The sequence below is a fragment of the Sus scrofa genome, chromosome 9, assembly GCF_054392235.1.
Source record: "Sus scrofa isolate SSC_HxYL_T2T_F1_AM1 chromosome 9, Sscrofa_HxYL_maternal_Yorkshire_Landrace_v2.0, whole genome shotgun sequence".
Lineage (NCBI taxonomy): Eukaryota > Metazoa > Chordata > Mammalia > Artiodactyla > Suidae > Sus > Sus scrofa.
In genome coordinates this window covers 82,844,567-82,860,064 of record NC_139391.1, presented here as the reverse complement: position 1 = coordinate 82,860,064, position 15,498 = coordinate 82,844,567, and the positions used below count along the sequence as shown (strand labels likewise).

Below are 15,498 nucleotides of genomic sequence, written 5' to 3'. Positions count from 1 at the left end.
TTATAATACTGAATCTTTCTATTCATGTACATCATATCTCTACATTTCACTTTCCTTTAATTTCTCTCAATTATTTTATGCTTTTCTGTGTACAAGTCTTACTCATATTTTGTTAAATCTATTTCTAGATAATATTTTAATAGTTTTGTAACTGGCATCTTTTTATTACATGTTCTAATTGTTTGTTGCTGGTATATAGAAATGCATTTTAAAATTATTGAACTTGTATCAGTTTTGCTGAAAAAAACCTAATTTGATTCAATATATAGATTCTTTTGTATTTTTTTTTTTGGTTTTTTTTTGTCTTTCATCTTTTTTAGGACTGCACCTGTGGCATATGGAGGTTCCCAGGCTAGGGGTCCAATTGGAACTGCAACTGCCAGCCTATGCTACAGCCACAGCAACACAGGATCCAGGCTGTCTGCAACCTATACCACAGCTCATGGCACCACCGGATCCTTAACCCACTGAGCGAGGCCAGGGATTGAACCCACAACCTCATGGTTCCTTGTTGGATTTGTTTCCACTGTGCCAAGATGGAAACTCCTCTTTTGTATTTTCTATGTAAAAAATATTATTTCCTGCAAATGATGACTCCCTAGTTTCTCCCTCTCTAAATCATTATAAATTGTATATAAATTTTGTTTTATCTGATATTTCCAATACCTGACTTGCATTTTTGTGGTGGTAGTGGCTTGCTATTTTGTTAGGTCTCATTCGTGATGCTTTTAAAATTGTGGATTCATATTTATATGGGAATTATTTGAAGACTATGTTGAAGGGAATTCATTTTAAAAGGATTTGCATATGTTTTTGCCAGATGCCCATGGGTGCTACAGAAGGAGGGCCACTTTAAAATAAATTCTCAGCTTGAAGTTTTTCCAGACCACCCAGGTAGTGCAATGCAGGCAGCTTACACATGTGGGCTTGCTTGTACTTAGAAACTTTCAGGAAAGATTTTTTTACCAGTGCCAAATTTCAAGATAAGCCAGTGTCTTTGTTGTTTGCTATGAGAGCAATTTTATTTTTAGTATACCCTTTCAAACTATGTAGGATTGTCTTTTAGACTGTCCTTTTGAGGCTGGACCTGGCTTTGTCGCCTGTTATCCATATCTCACAAGGCTGTGAACACTGGAACTCAAGATCCCCTGATTTGTCAAAAGTCCTTAGTGTGAAGGCCAGTGTCAGTGCCTAGGCCATCTCACTAGGGCCTGGCTCTGAATTCATTTCAGCCTTACTTTATTACCAGATCACTGATGCATTTTAAAATGTATTTCTATATGATTTAATTTTTGGTTATTCTCAGAAGCTTGTTAAGGGTATCTAGTTTGTCAATTGTCTTCTACTTCACTTTGGCTGCACCCCCTCAAACTTCCAATATCTGTTTCACCTCCTAAATCTCAATTTCGAATATCTTTATGGCCATCATCTCTTTTGAGTCCCTCTAGTTGACCAGTCCCACGTTAACAATTCTTCAATCCCGTTAGGACCCTCAATTCAGGCACCCCAAAATGGTCAGTATCCATTTGCTCAGCTTCTTCCTCAGCCAAATTAGTCTATGCAAGTTCTCTGTGTTGCAAAATAAAATATAAATAGTGCCTTCTGGAGTTGTGCCATGTGTGTGGTACTTATTTTGTATTCCATCACCGTAATAACTCCCTTATTGACAACCTCTATGTCCTTGTTCCTTTCTCTTATCATCTGATCTGGCAATAGTTATTGATTAAACCCACATCTATCTGCCTACTCTATACCTAGTTCTGGAGGAAAACAAGCAACTATGCTGACTGGTTTCCTTCTAAATTTACATGTGGCTCAGGGTGCTCAGCAGTCTTACTATATTTCTCTAGTCTTCTCTCTATCACCTTTCAGAGCAGCTTCTCTTTGCAAACCCGCCACCCCTGCCCCAGCCTTCCCTGACTCCACCTCCTTTTTGAGTTGATGGCATCCCTTATTCCACTGAGAAAATGGAATCTAACACCAGAGAGCTTCCTCATACACCCACCACCAAACTACCTGCATTTATAATAGATTCTCAGTTTTCTGTCTTGTGATGTCAGATGAACTATGCAGGTTCATGTCTAAGGCCAACCTGTCCACTTGTGCATAGGACCTCACCCCTTTTTCTCTCCTCCACCTGTCACTAGCAATGATTCTTTCTCATTCTGCCTCTCTTCCTGCTCTAAGAATGAACACAACCTGTCAATTTTTTTTCTCTTAACATAAGAGACAAGTTCTTTTGGGAAGATGAAGTATATGTGTTTTTCCATATTCCTCCACCTAGGTAAAACTAAAACCCTTGGACATTACATACAGAAGAAACATAAGAAGGCTGAAAGGTGGAGAGAGAGAAAGCAGATCAGCTAGGGACTTTGGCACCAGAGTAATGACACGTGGTTAATTCCTAGGTTGGTTTGTTTGCCTCCTCTATCCCAGATTTGCAGCTGAAAAAGCTGGCAACTGGCACACATCTACAGGCACAGACAAGAAAGAAAGAAAAAAACAAAACAAAACTCCAAAGCCTGCTCTGTTTAGCCAAAAACCAGGAAAGGGTCAGCTTAGCAAAATATAAAACGTTTTGAATTATCTGAACAGCTCTACTCTAGCCAAAAACCACAGAAAAAAACTGTGACCCCACTTCTACCCAGGCCAGCAAAGTCCTAGTGGAAAGGCTAGACTTCAGCCCTCTGCTAGGCCGTAACAATGCGCCCAACATACCTGCTAAGGTGGCATCAGAGAAAGATAGACAGGGAGCTGGGATTTTCATCCCTACCAGGCAGTGATGACACATGCTCTCCCCATGCTCTTCTCCATTGTGAGCCTAGACTTCCATTGCCACCTGGCAGTAACAAAGCCTCCCACCTCCCCCCAGGTGGGGTGTTGCTGTCAGAGAAAGCCTGGTACAGCTTCAGGGCTCTTCCCACCACCTAGCAGTAATGACGTGCTTCTACCCCTCCCAGCCAGGAAAGCATCCATGGAGGCCTTGTGGGGAGCCAGCCCTCCCTCACCCACCTAACAGTGATGAAGAGCTTACTGCTTATAAGATAGTACGGACGTTGCCATCTTGGTCACTGCGCAACCCCGGCGCCTGGAATGGTAGCGGCCAGTTGCGTGATCTTGCTTACATCATTTATCCCTTCTGTGTCCCATAGAATGAAAATAATAGTATCTACATATAGGTTTTGTAAAGATTAAATCAGTTAGTACATTAAAGCTCCTTGAATAGTACCGGGCACATAAAGTGTCAGCCATTGCTGCTGCTGCTGGTGGTGTCATTATTCTTTCCTTATGGATTTATATGCCTCTTAAGTACAGCTTTAGCCATATCCCATGAGTTTTGATATACAGTCTTTTCATTATTTTTATTTTCTAAATATTCTATGATTGCAATCATACTTCCCCTTTTATGTCCAAGAGATACATAGAAGAGTATTTTTGAATTTCCAAGTGGGTGGGAAAATTTTGTTTAAGTGTTTGTTCCTAATTTATAGTTTTATTGTTCTGTGGTCAGAGAATGTCTGTGTACTTTGTACTTTAGGAGATTTATTGATGTTTTCTTTATAGTACATAATCTATTTTAAAAAAAATAGTTTCTTCAATTAAAATAGTTTTTCCATTTTTCCTCATTGTGAAGGCTTTTATTCTAGGGATATATTGTATAAACATACTTTCTAACACACCAAACTAGACAGTTAAATGAAATAAAAGCTTCAGTCATGTTGAGTTAAAATACTTTATTCCCATTCAATTTGCAGTAAGCACAGATTGCAAAGTTCCCCAGAGGGAGACAAATGGAGCAAACATACTCAGCCTTCAGGTGTGATTTGTTAGTTGTTCTTCTGCTGCCTTTTTTCTCCCTCTAATTTTCTTCTTGTAAAGAAGGCCCTTAATTCTAATTGTAGCAGACTGTAATTTCCAAGAGTAGCCACAGCAGTATTTCTGGCGCCACAGGCTGTTCCAGGACCTTGGTGCTTCCTGTTGAGAGGTGACATCTATTCCCTTCTCCTTAGATTGATGTTGAACTTTATGACTGCCTCACCAAAAAGAGAATTGGGTGGAAGGCATGTTGCGTGACTTCCCAGTGGGGTCATAAAGGGTAATATAGGCTCCGCTCAACTCTCTCTTTAGTGGTGCCCACCTTCAGAAGGCAGTCACTATGCTGTGAGGAAACTCAGGCTACATGGAGAGGCCACTTGGAGGTGTTGTGGCCCATACACCCAGTGGGGATGGCAGCAATAGCCCACCATCGATCAGCAGACACGTGAGTCTTCAGAGGAGCTCAGCCCCAAGTCATCCCGATAGTGCCTGTCAGAATTGTGACTCGCAGACTTAGTAAGCACTATAAATGATTGTTTTACATCATTGAGTTATAATTTATTACTCACCTATAGTAACTGGACCACTAAGGACAAAGTGATGATCCAGCTAATCAGAAAATCTCAATTATTATGAGAAAAACATTAGCCTAGGACCTGGGAAACCTAAGTCATAGGCTGAATTAACTGATAATTGACCTTGAGACTGTGAACATATCCTGTAATCTTTTCTGAGTCTTAATACTTGGACCTTTTAGGCATCTTCAAGTTCTACCATTAATTAATGTCTTGATAGAGCACATTTAATATTTTAGAAAGTTTCATATTGGAAATATTCTCTCTCTGGAAATACTGCCTATTTATACTTAACCAATGATATTCTTGATTTTACAGTTAATTTTCACAGGACAGTCTTATTTCCCTCATTTCCAAACTATTGGAAATAATTTTTCAAACATTTCCAGCAGAGAATAGGATCATTTTTTATCAATCCAATTTTAGCACAAAATACATTAGAAAACTGGCTATGCATTTGCTACAAAATGGTGGGCTCCCCAGTCTCAGTTCATGTTAATACATTAAGCACTGCTTTGATTTCCAACTTTTATATTGTTCAGTGATCTCTGCCTGCTATTTTGTGTGTTCTTTGTTAGTTCAGGTGACATGCTGCCAGAATATGCTTGCTGATATTTTACTGTCTCTGTCTAGATTCAGAGGTTTGAGAACAATAAATATGCCTTGTAAAGCTAAATCTGCTATAAGATATATAAGGCTGGTTTCCCATCAGTTGTAATTCTCTGGTAGTTGCATTGTTAAGAGGAGTCATCTAATATTCCACATGCTACATTCCAGAAGAAGCCAAAGCAAGTGTTTAATGCACGCTTCCCAATACACAATAGTCCATGGTCCCTAGAGTGTGATGACTTGGGACAGCTGCCCCGAGTCAATATTCAGGAGACCCAGCCATGCTGGCAGCTTGTCAATGACTCAAGGAGCACCAGCTGGGGCCCCGTAACATGCTTGTACGATTCTGAACCAGAAACACGCTTAACTCGCCTGCCTTTCCTGGATTCACCAGAATGGCTGCCTGTTCCCTTTGTGTCCCAGCAAAACCCCACCCAGAGCAAAGGTAGCAGGTTACCCTCTAATACAAATTGTATGCTCCCTGAGAAACAGTCGTTTCTTACATCTCTTTATGACAGTTGCATTTTGTTATTTTAATGATGTGATCTCATTAAATATTCACACAAATAGATGAAATACGAAGACAAAAGAGCTGTTTCTATGAAAACAAGTCAAAAGCTTCATAAAATGTGAGTGATATAGTTGCAAAAGATTGTGGGAAAAACTCTAGAAGGATTATGCACTCAGATCGCTTCCCATTTATAAGTTTTCAGTCTCCTTTAAAGATAGCCATACTTTAAATCTCAGTTAATGTTATGGGTGGGCTTGATTCAAAAGTGATGCCCTGTGCTCAAAGGCCTTGCCCCTATGTCAAAAGATGGGTCAACTGATGTATACTTTTTTTTTTTTTCCAGTGAAATAAAACATTTATGGAAAGTTTCATGTTTTGATTTGTCGCTTTAACCTACTTTTTTAGCAGACCAACATGTGGTCCTGCTCCCGAAGGATAAGTTGGCTTAAATCGTACATAAATTCAGCTCCTCTCTACTTTCCGTTTCATCACAACAAATAAAGAATTGTGGAGACTGCCCTTTCCTGCTGTCAGACTACAAACTGCCACTTTGTGACTTTGTTTTCACATTGAGGATACACTTCAGCTTTAGCAAGATCCACCCCAGCCGTTCCCCCCTCACTTCCCAGCCTAATTTTAGAGGAATGTGATCTATTCCAGCCTCCGCAAACCTCACTGGGATGGTTCCGAATAAGTTCACGTACACAGGGAATCCAGTGCCACCAACCCAAATCCAAAAATGATCCCCTAGCCCTTGGCCCAATCGATGTTCTAGTAAATTACCTGGCTGGTCCCCTTCCTTGCTTCAACCAGAGTCTGTTGAGCACCTATCACATGTCAGACTCATCACCAGGTACTAGGTGTGTCATAGTGAATAACATGACACACCTAGTACCTGGTGTGTTTGTTTGTTTGTTTTTGTTTTCTTAGGGCCGCACCTGTGGTATATGGAGGTTCCCAGGCTAGAGGAAGAATGAGAGTTACAGCTGCTGGCCTATACCACAGCCACTGCAACACCAGACCTAAGCCACATCTGTCACCTACACCACAGCTCATGGCAATGCAGGATCCTTAACCCACTGTGCAAGGCCAGGGATCAAACCTGTGTCCTCATGGATACTAGACAGGTTCATTTCCACTGAGCCATGATGGGAACTCCCAATACGTGTTTATTTTATATTGTCCACAGCAGATATCATATAAGCAGAAGAGCAGCAGCTAAGTTTTATTTTTTATTTTTATTTTAAAAAGATAAATTGGTCAACTAACTAGGGAGAAATTCCATAGCACTTTTGACTTGGGAAATTGTTAGTTTATATTATCATGTGTGTATTTTTGTGCATATTTATTTGTGTTTCTGTGGAAATTAACTGGGCTACAGCATGTAATACTTTAGTTTAATTCAGCAGCTAACAAATTTTTCTATAATGGGGTCAGGGACTAGATATTTTTCATCTTATGTCATAGGGTCTCTGTTACAATTGCTAAACTAAATAAGCTGTTGTGGCATAAACACAGGCATAGATAATACATGAATGGGAGTGGCTGGGTTCCAATACAATTTTATTTAGAAAAACTGGCAGTGGCTCTGTTTGCTCACCCCTGGAATCTATCAAAATAGCTTACTCTTTCTCCTACCAGCACTTAAACTTGCTGAAGCCTCTCCCTGCACCAGAAAAGTCCTTTATGACTGCAAAATGTTGTCTTGTGTTGACCATCTCTACGTCCCCACCTTCCCTCCCATTTATGCCAGTGCTAGGCAGTCTGACCTCTGTGCTCACCACCCAGTGAAATTGCCCTTATCATGGTCACCAGCAACCTCCACATTGCTATATCCCTTAGAGATGCCAGTTCTCTCTTAATCTGCGCACAGCTTACAACACAGCCAGCCTCTTCCTCCTCCTAGATACACTCTCTGCTCTTAGCTCCTGAAACCTCACAGGATTGCTTTTCTTCAGCCAGCAACTGTCTACTTCTGTCATCAAAGGCTGCTCTCCTCTTGACAAACTACTCTAAATGGCAGAGTTGCTCTGGGCTCCGTCCTGGGTTCTACTGCTTCTCTCCTTTGGAGACCTCATCCGCTCTTGAGCTTTAAATGACACCTTTAAGCTGAAAACTCTCACATATATTTCTTCAGCCAAGATTTGTTTCCCCATTCTTGCCTCACACACCCAACTGCCCACTTGACATGTCAAGTTTCTGAGGTGCCTTAGATGAAAAGTGCTGGATAAATAGGATTGAATAAGTACATGAGTTTACCTGGTTGCCCAAGCAGAAACCAGAGCCTAATCACTAACCCCTCCCTTTTGCATTACCCAAATGTTGACCTTCTTTTTCCTAACCATCTCCTGAATCTTTCCCTGGCTCTCTGTATCGAATTCTCAGGTGCATCTTTTGCTAAAATATTGAAATGCTTCCATACTGGTTGCCAAGAGCTGCTAGTGTAAGCCCCTGTCATGCTGGCCTCACCTCTGGGTTCTACTTGCTCATCCAGCCTGGCCCAGCAGAGAGAGGTCTGCAGACCCTGCTCAGTGCTCAAGCTACCATCCACCCTGATGAGTTAATGCTCCTGCCAAATTGGTTGTTACATGGTTTTAAATTACCCCTGCCTAATAACGCTGTTACTAGAATATTTCTGGTGCTAAGAAATTATCTCTCACCCAGATCGCTGAAAAAGCCATCCAACTCATCTCCCTGACTCTTCCTCTCACTTTGTTCATCTCCAGACTCCACTTAGCAGCCAGAATGGTTTGTCTAAAATACGAGTTGATTGCATCTCCTCTCTGCTTCAAACCTTTAAGTATGGATAACTGTCAAGATAAAGAACATTCGCCAGGCCTTTCATGACCTGACCCCTTTCCATCCTTCAAATGTCACCTCCTCAGAGATGTTTCCCCAGAGCCCATCTTCAGTAGGTTGTTCGTATTAACTCCTCACATTGTTTTCTTCATTGTATTGACCACATTTGACATTATCTTGATTTTCTAAAATCTGTTTCTCCTACTAAACTATAAGCTCCCTGAGGGCAGATGCCATATCTCTCTTGTGCACCAACAGGCCCTTTGCCCCATGATATTTGCTAAGTTGATGAATCAGGCCCCCGGAGTCCCCTCTAGCTTTGTCTTTTGCCACTTTCTCCCTTCTAATCTGTGAGATATCTGTATGCAATCAACAAGCATTCAATTATCATTTGATGACAAACTATTCTCAGTTCCTTAAACATTCTGTGTAAACTCGACCCTTTGCCTAGATAGAGGGCTTTGCACTCGGAGGTCCTTTCACCTGACTCTCCGGGTGTCAACAGTACTCTGTCTTCCAAGACACTTGGCCTGTGGATTCCTCCAGCAGAGAACTCGCCATGATCTCTATGATTTAAATGTCCGTTTCCTTTTCTGCTTTCCTCACTAGATGGCAAGATCATGGAAGGGAAGGGCTGTGTTTATCATTTTTCGTAGTTGCATCTAAAGCACCCGGCTCTGTGTCTGGGTAATATTCAGTGGACCGGTTCAGGCCTAAAGCAGACACACCCAAAGTCCTGAGAGGGAGTCGGTGAATTTCTTTCCATCTGGGTGGCAGTATGCTATTTATAAGTGGGATATCTTCCCCCAAAGATAAGGGTTTTTGCCTCTTTGATTTTTCTCTGAGAATAAATTTTCCTTTTAGTGACATGCTTCTGTGACATGTAGTGATTTCACCTGCAACCCACTGATTGACTTTATGGGCAAAAAAATGGTTCTTAGTGGGAAGTATGAAATATAGGTTACTGAGATGATCTTTAGTGAGTCTGGGTTTTGTAACACCTTAGAGGACATAAGAAGAGAGCAGTTTCCCTTCCTTGAAATAATTTTTTATATGTTCATCCTGGATCCATGTAATTCACTTAAAAAAAGAACCTATTTCCTCAGCTTGTTAATGGCGGTTTTATGGTTTCGTTCTGCCAGGCACATAAATATGTTATAATATAAACAAGCCAATGGCGTAATGAATCATTGCAGTCTTATTGTGCGTATGTTTTTACTACAAATCTTGGGGCAAAAAGCTATTCACGCTCTGCATTTTAAAATTATGCTAATGTGATTAGTCATTATGATCCTACTTACATTTCATGATGGATGCAAGATGTTTAAGCATCCGATGTACTTGTGAGGGGCCTGATTAGTGCTTAAGACCCAATCAAGAAGCTGTTGATGAAGTTCACATAACACATTAAAAAGTTACGTACAACATAGGAATTGATCATTGCTTATAGAAGATTGTATAGACTAATAAAATAAGCATAAATTGTATTAATGTATATTTTTATTCTTCAATGAAAATTTTAGCTGCCACCATAACCTTCAAATATATTTTGCCAGGATATGGCTAGCCGACTGCTTTTGCAAGCCAAGTATGAAAATGATGGAGAAAGCTGCTATTATTGCTAAATATGAAAATTCACACATCCACATCAGTAAACAGGTGTTTTCAAAGCCCAGACCTCGAAATTGTTCACCTATTCTTGCATTTTGATGTTGTAATCAAGCAAAATGAAAAACAGAAGAGATGCATTTTGGTTGATTATTATCTTGCCAAATCAAATTATTCCTGTTATTGTCTGACACAAATACCAAGCTCAGAGGGAGAAGTGGGGAGCAGGGAGGAAAATATGGATGTGTGTGAGCAGAGAGAAAGGATGGTTTTAAAATTTTAAATGAGTCCAATAAATTGAAGACTTGCTGAGCAAGCTCAGAAATAAAAGTCAGTAGAAAAAGAAGTAGTATAACCCTTTTCATTCAGTTTTTCAAAAGACTATTTTAGAAGTAGAATTATTTTTTCAGGAGGAATCTTAAGAATCAAATATATAAAACAGGAAGAATATTTTTAGTGAACAGTGCATTACTTCACATTTATCACCTTTATTCAAATTCAGTGAAAAAAAAAACAGGTTGTGTTGATGAACACCAAAAATTAAAATTAAGGGCTTAATGACAATTACGTTACATGAGCCTCAGCAACCAATTGATTTCTTATTGGCTGCACATTATCAAGACTTTTCTTGGGTACACTGATACACTATTGGAAATGGTAAAAATACAAATTTTAAACCAGTTGCCTGTGATCTCAGAATAGGATCTCATTTATAATTAACGAGGAAGCTTCATTTGTTCTGAGGGCTGTGCCAAGGGAGGTAACCTGGCGAGACCAATAAGCCCGTTCTTGGTCTTTGTTATAATAACATTTTGGCATGTGACACACTTGAATTTGCCTGTTGTTAAAAATACAGTTATGTAATAGTTAAAAATTAAGTAAAATGCCACTGGAATGTTTTCTGACCCCTCGAGTCTCTTCAAGGACATAGGGTGGGGGCAGAGTGAGGACACTCTTCTAGTTAATTCTGAGTTGCAGTACCCTTGAGTATACAATGAGGATTTTAACAACATATTTGCTAGCCTCCCCTGCCCCCCATGTCGCACTGCTACAGATGTAAATGATGTAAACTCCTTTTGCAGTATTTTCTATCTAGGTTAATGGCATTACCATCTTAGGAGCTGGGGCCCTTCAACTTTCCCCTCTTCCTCATCACTAACATGTAATAGCTCAGGAAAGTCTTATTCATGCCATCTCAGTAGTACCTATGGAATCCATCCTCTCATCTCCCGCTCTTCCTGTTGCAGTGACCTCCAGACTTGAGCCCTGGCCTAGCCCTCACAGGCAGAACTTCTGTTCCGAGACGCATGTTAGAGCAGGTCATTCCCGTTTCAAAGGTAGTAATGCTTGCTCTCTCTCTTACCTGGTTAAGGCCAACCCCCTCAGCACAGTACAAAAGGGCCTGCACAGTCTGACCCCACCATCCTCCAACCTCATCTGCCCCAACTCACGTGCCCTGAACTCATCCCAAGGTATGCACCTTATTCTTTACATCTGTCTTCTTTCTGCCTGGAGACCTCTTATTCATGCTTCAAAATCCAGTTCTAACATTATCTCCTTTCCAAAGCATTTCTTGATTTCTCCAGGCAAAGCAAATTGTAACTCTTCAGCCTCCTTTGTGTCACATATCCTGCAGCATTTTTTCCACTTTGTTTTGCTGGGATTCTCTGCTTATGTGTCTTTCTTTTCTCCAATGTACTATCTGCTTATATGTCTTTCTTTTCTCCAATGTACTATGAACTGTTAATAAGCAGATTCAGCTCATCCACCTTTTTATCCCAAATTCCTACCATTATACTTGATATGTGCCTGAAATACAGGAAACTCTCAGTGTGTATTTTGAACATATTACAGCATTTCATGTGGTATTTGTACTTGATTCGTATAGTGATACACTGGCAGAAACCACAATGGCATTCTGTAGACTCCCTGTTGTCTGAATTGTCCGTTTCTTTTCTCCTTTAGGCTCTCCAGGCCATTGGGAACCTAAATCCTTTATCTCCCTCCAAATGCATTAGCATGTTTCAGAACTGAATTTCAAAACATCTCTTCTCTATGGTGCTTGCTTTCCCAAATTTATTTATCCCATCCCCTCCCAGGTTATATGATATTTCCCTAGTGTTTGGAGTCTTCAAAGGAGAACTGATTTCTCCTCCTCATTTTAGAAGGTCAGACTCAGGAGAGGCTCAATTACCCTGCTCCAAGTAACCTTGGTAAAGACTCTCTTTCATTTTGTTTTCCCCACAACCATCCTCCCCACAAGCGCTCATATGCAAACTATCAGTGAACTGCAAATATTAGGTCCTCTGCTCCCATATTTCTTGAGCCCTGCAGATGCTAAAGTAAGGTTGGGATCTTAACTGTTTTTTGTTTTTTTGTTTTTTGTATATTCATGCCTATAGGCTATGTCTTAGATTCTTTTCCTTGTTCATTTTTATAATTCAATAAAAATCCATCCCAGGATATCATTACTGCTTACAAACTCAATTGCTATTTCTGATCATTTGAATATTTACAGATTTTATCATCTTGTGTTTGCTTCATGGTTTACTTGAAGGGAATTTAATAAAACTTACCAAGATGTCTATTCTCTCTCATCCACTCCATGGTACCCACCCCTTTTCAAGGCATAACATTTCCTATTTCCAATCCTCTCTGGGTTTGAAAAAAAAATATCTTGGCAATGGTTCACTAAGAATTGTAATTTAATCCTTTGGAATAACAGGCTTTTCATCTGTGCTCCCTGCAATGATCCGACGATCTGCCACACAATCAGTTTCTTAGAGGAGAACAATGCTACTCAAAAGAAATAAAAAGTACTGGCAACATGGTAAAAAAAAATGTGAGGCCTTCTACAAAATTTGTGAAGTTAGCCTTGATAGTAAATGGCATCAAAATATGAATCATTAGTACTTTCTGAAAGGAGAATCAGGACATTTATGACAATAAATGCAAATGAACCTGAGCAAATGTCTATGCTTTTGATCTGCACTGTGTAAACACAGGCGCATAACTAGGTAGTTTTGTGTTTATATTGGTGGAGTCTCTAAAGTTATGCTTACAGATCCAGGAACAATGCAGCACTCAAGAAAGGACAAACACAAACCTAATTCTTAACTCTCATGGCCCTTGACCTCAACGGTGTTTGTCCAATTGCATGCTATCCCTGTATTTTATGGAGCAGATTACTGTAAAAATTATGGATGCAATCCTGCATGTCTATAAATGCTACATATCTATTTGTTGAAATGGGATTGATTCGTTATAAAATGGCCTCTTTTTGAGACAATTAGAGGCCATCAGCAATCTGCATAGTAATTTATCACCTCGTTTTCAGTCATTATCACTGTTAGTCAACCATGTGTTCTCCAGCCTTAACATCACAGAGAGTTCACTGGGATTAGTTAGGTGTTTCAGGATTCATTATCATCACCATTATTGCTACAAATCACACCATTTACTTAGCACCAAAAATGTGCTGAAGAAAGCAAGTTGGCACAATCTAAAGTGGATAAGAAACAACCCCCCACTTAAAAGGAGCCTGGGACTTGAGCTCCAGACAAAGATGAGTGAGGAGGACGGCTGGTAGGCTCTCAGGAAAAGTTATTGGGAAGACATTGTCATACCCAGAATGCAATCTTCTGGAAGGACAAATACTTTGCAGAAATCCATTACTGCTCCGAATGGCCTAATGATCAATGGAAAGTAAAGATAGCTGACCTTGAAGGTATATTTAGGATGAACAAATTTGGACAAACTGCCCATGTTTATGGCACAAAATTACCTTTTTTCTGCAAAGCCTATTGGAACTAGAACTCTCTCAAGTCTTTCTGAGCCTGAAGTGAATGTATGAGTTCACCTGTCTCAGAGTTCCCCACTCTTCCAACACAGGCTAACTATAACACCCAGAGAAGTGACCCACTCAGCTGAAGTGGGGTGGTGTGAGGTTGGCAGTCTGAGTTAAGCCAACAAAAGACTGTAGAAGATAAAAGGAGGCATTTCCTTCTGATCTGATTAGTGTTGCAAGCAATTTAAGGCTCTAACTATGCCTTATTTGGAGTATAAAGGACACCAAGTATGGAACTCTTTTTCCTTTTTATAAAATGTAAGCATTTAAAGTTCAGTGACCCTACATGTGATTATAAAACATGGCTTGGAAATAAAGCTAAAGAAAAAGCAGAAAAAGCTTTTTTTTTTTTTTTTTTTTTTTTTTTGGTCTTTTATGGTATCAGCCTCAAGCTTTGAACAAAGCTTAAGAATGCAAGATGCAAGGAGTCATTTGGAGAAAATGTTTGTGTCCCTTCTTTATATGTTTATTCAATGGTTTTTCAGATTTAGAGTAAAGCAGTAATTGATTTCAATAATTCATTTTATGGAGTTCCCGATGTGGCTCAGTGATTAATGAATCCAACTAGGAACAATGAGGTTTTGGGTTCAATCCCTGGCCTCAGTGGGTTGAGGATCCGGCGTTGCCATGAGCTGTGGTGTAGGTCACAGACTCCGCTTGGATCCCACGTTGCTGTGGCTGTGGTATAGGCCAGTGGCTCCAGTTGGACTCCTAGCCTGGGAACCTCCATATGTCATGGGTGCGGCCCTAGAAAAGACAAAAAATAATAATAATAATTCATTTTATATTTATTGAGACAACATGTTCAAAATCATCTTATGTTTGATGGTGAGCAAAATCTGAATTGTTAATGAAATTCTTACTTTGCATGAAAAATCAGACATTTTTCTTTACATGAGATGTAATATAATTTTTGACATTTTACAAAGAATTATAGGATAAACTATTATTGCTGTGGTCTGATTTGCAGTAGGATAATTATTCAATCTTTCATATGTCCTTACGACTCTGGTTATGGAATTAAGGCTAAAGACACTCCATATTTTAATAAGCCCAGCTTTTCTATAATGTCTAAAGGTTCATAATCCCTTTATTTTACTGCAGTTAACATCTGTGCACATAAATGTAACTGAGAAAGAAAGAAAACCTTTTCCACCTTATTATTTCAGTTTGGTGTTCTTGGTGTGAGACAAGTAAATTTTTATAGAAAAATGGCTGCTAAGAAAAAAGTGGTAAAACTTAAGAAGACAATCTAAGAATTCTTAAGTACCTGGAAAGATTTTTAAAATAAATGTAAAAACAAACATAATTTAGGGGGCTTTTGCATAAAGCAAAGCAAGCCAATATATTTCATCACTTACTTACGGTTTTGGAAGAAAAAAACTTTCTACAAACCTACATCAGCTAAAAAACCCTTTCCACAATGACTGGTGTCATTTGTGAGGTTGCTGTGGGCAGGAAGAAGACTTTAAAAAAAAAAAAAAAAAAGGACAAATATTGTGGGGGTTTTTTCATTGTCTTTATGAGAAACTAATTTTTTTAGACCTTGGACTTGGGGAGTAATTTACATGGCCGATTAAGAGAGCTCTGATGGAATGATTGTGCACCTGCATTTGCTGAAACAGAAAGAAAACTCTCTTGTTGAGTAATGTACCATATGCAAATTGGGGGATCAAAGGAGCACAACAGCTGGCATGCAAAGAATATTTTACAGATTCTTAGGGAGTGCTGGT

At 39.6% G+C, this 15,498-nt stretch overlaps 1 long non-coding RNA gene across 1 annotated transcript in view; it reads left to right on the top strand.

Moving 5' to 3' along the window:
- LOC110262233 (uncharacterized) overlaps positions 1–15,498 on the top strand; it is a 156,210-nt gene that overhangs the window by 26,366 nt on the left and 114,346 nt on the right. The window lies entirely within an intron of this gene.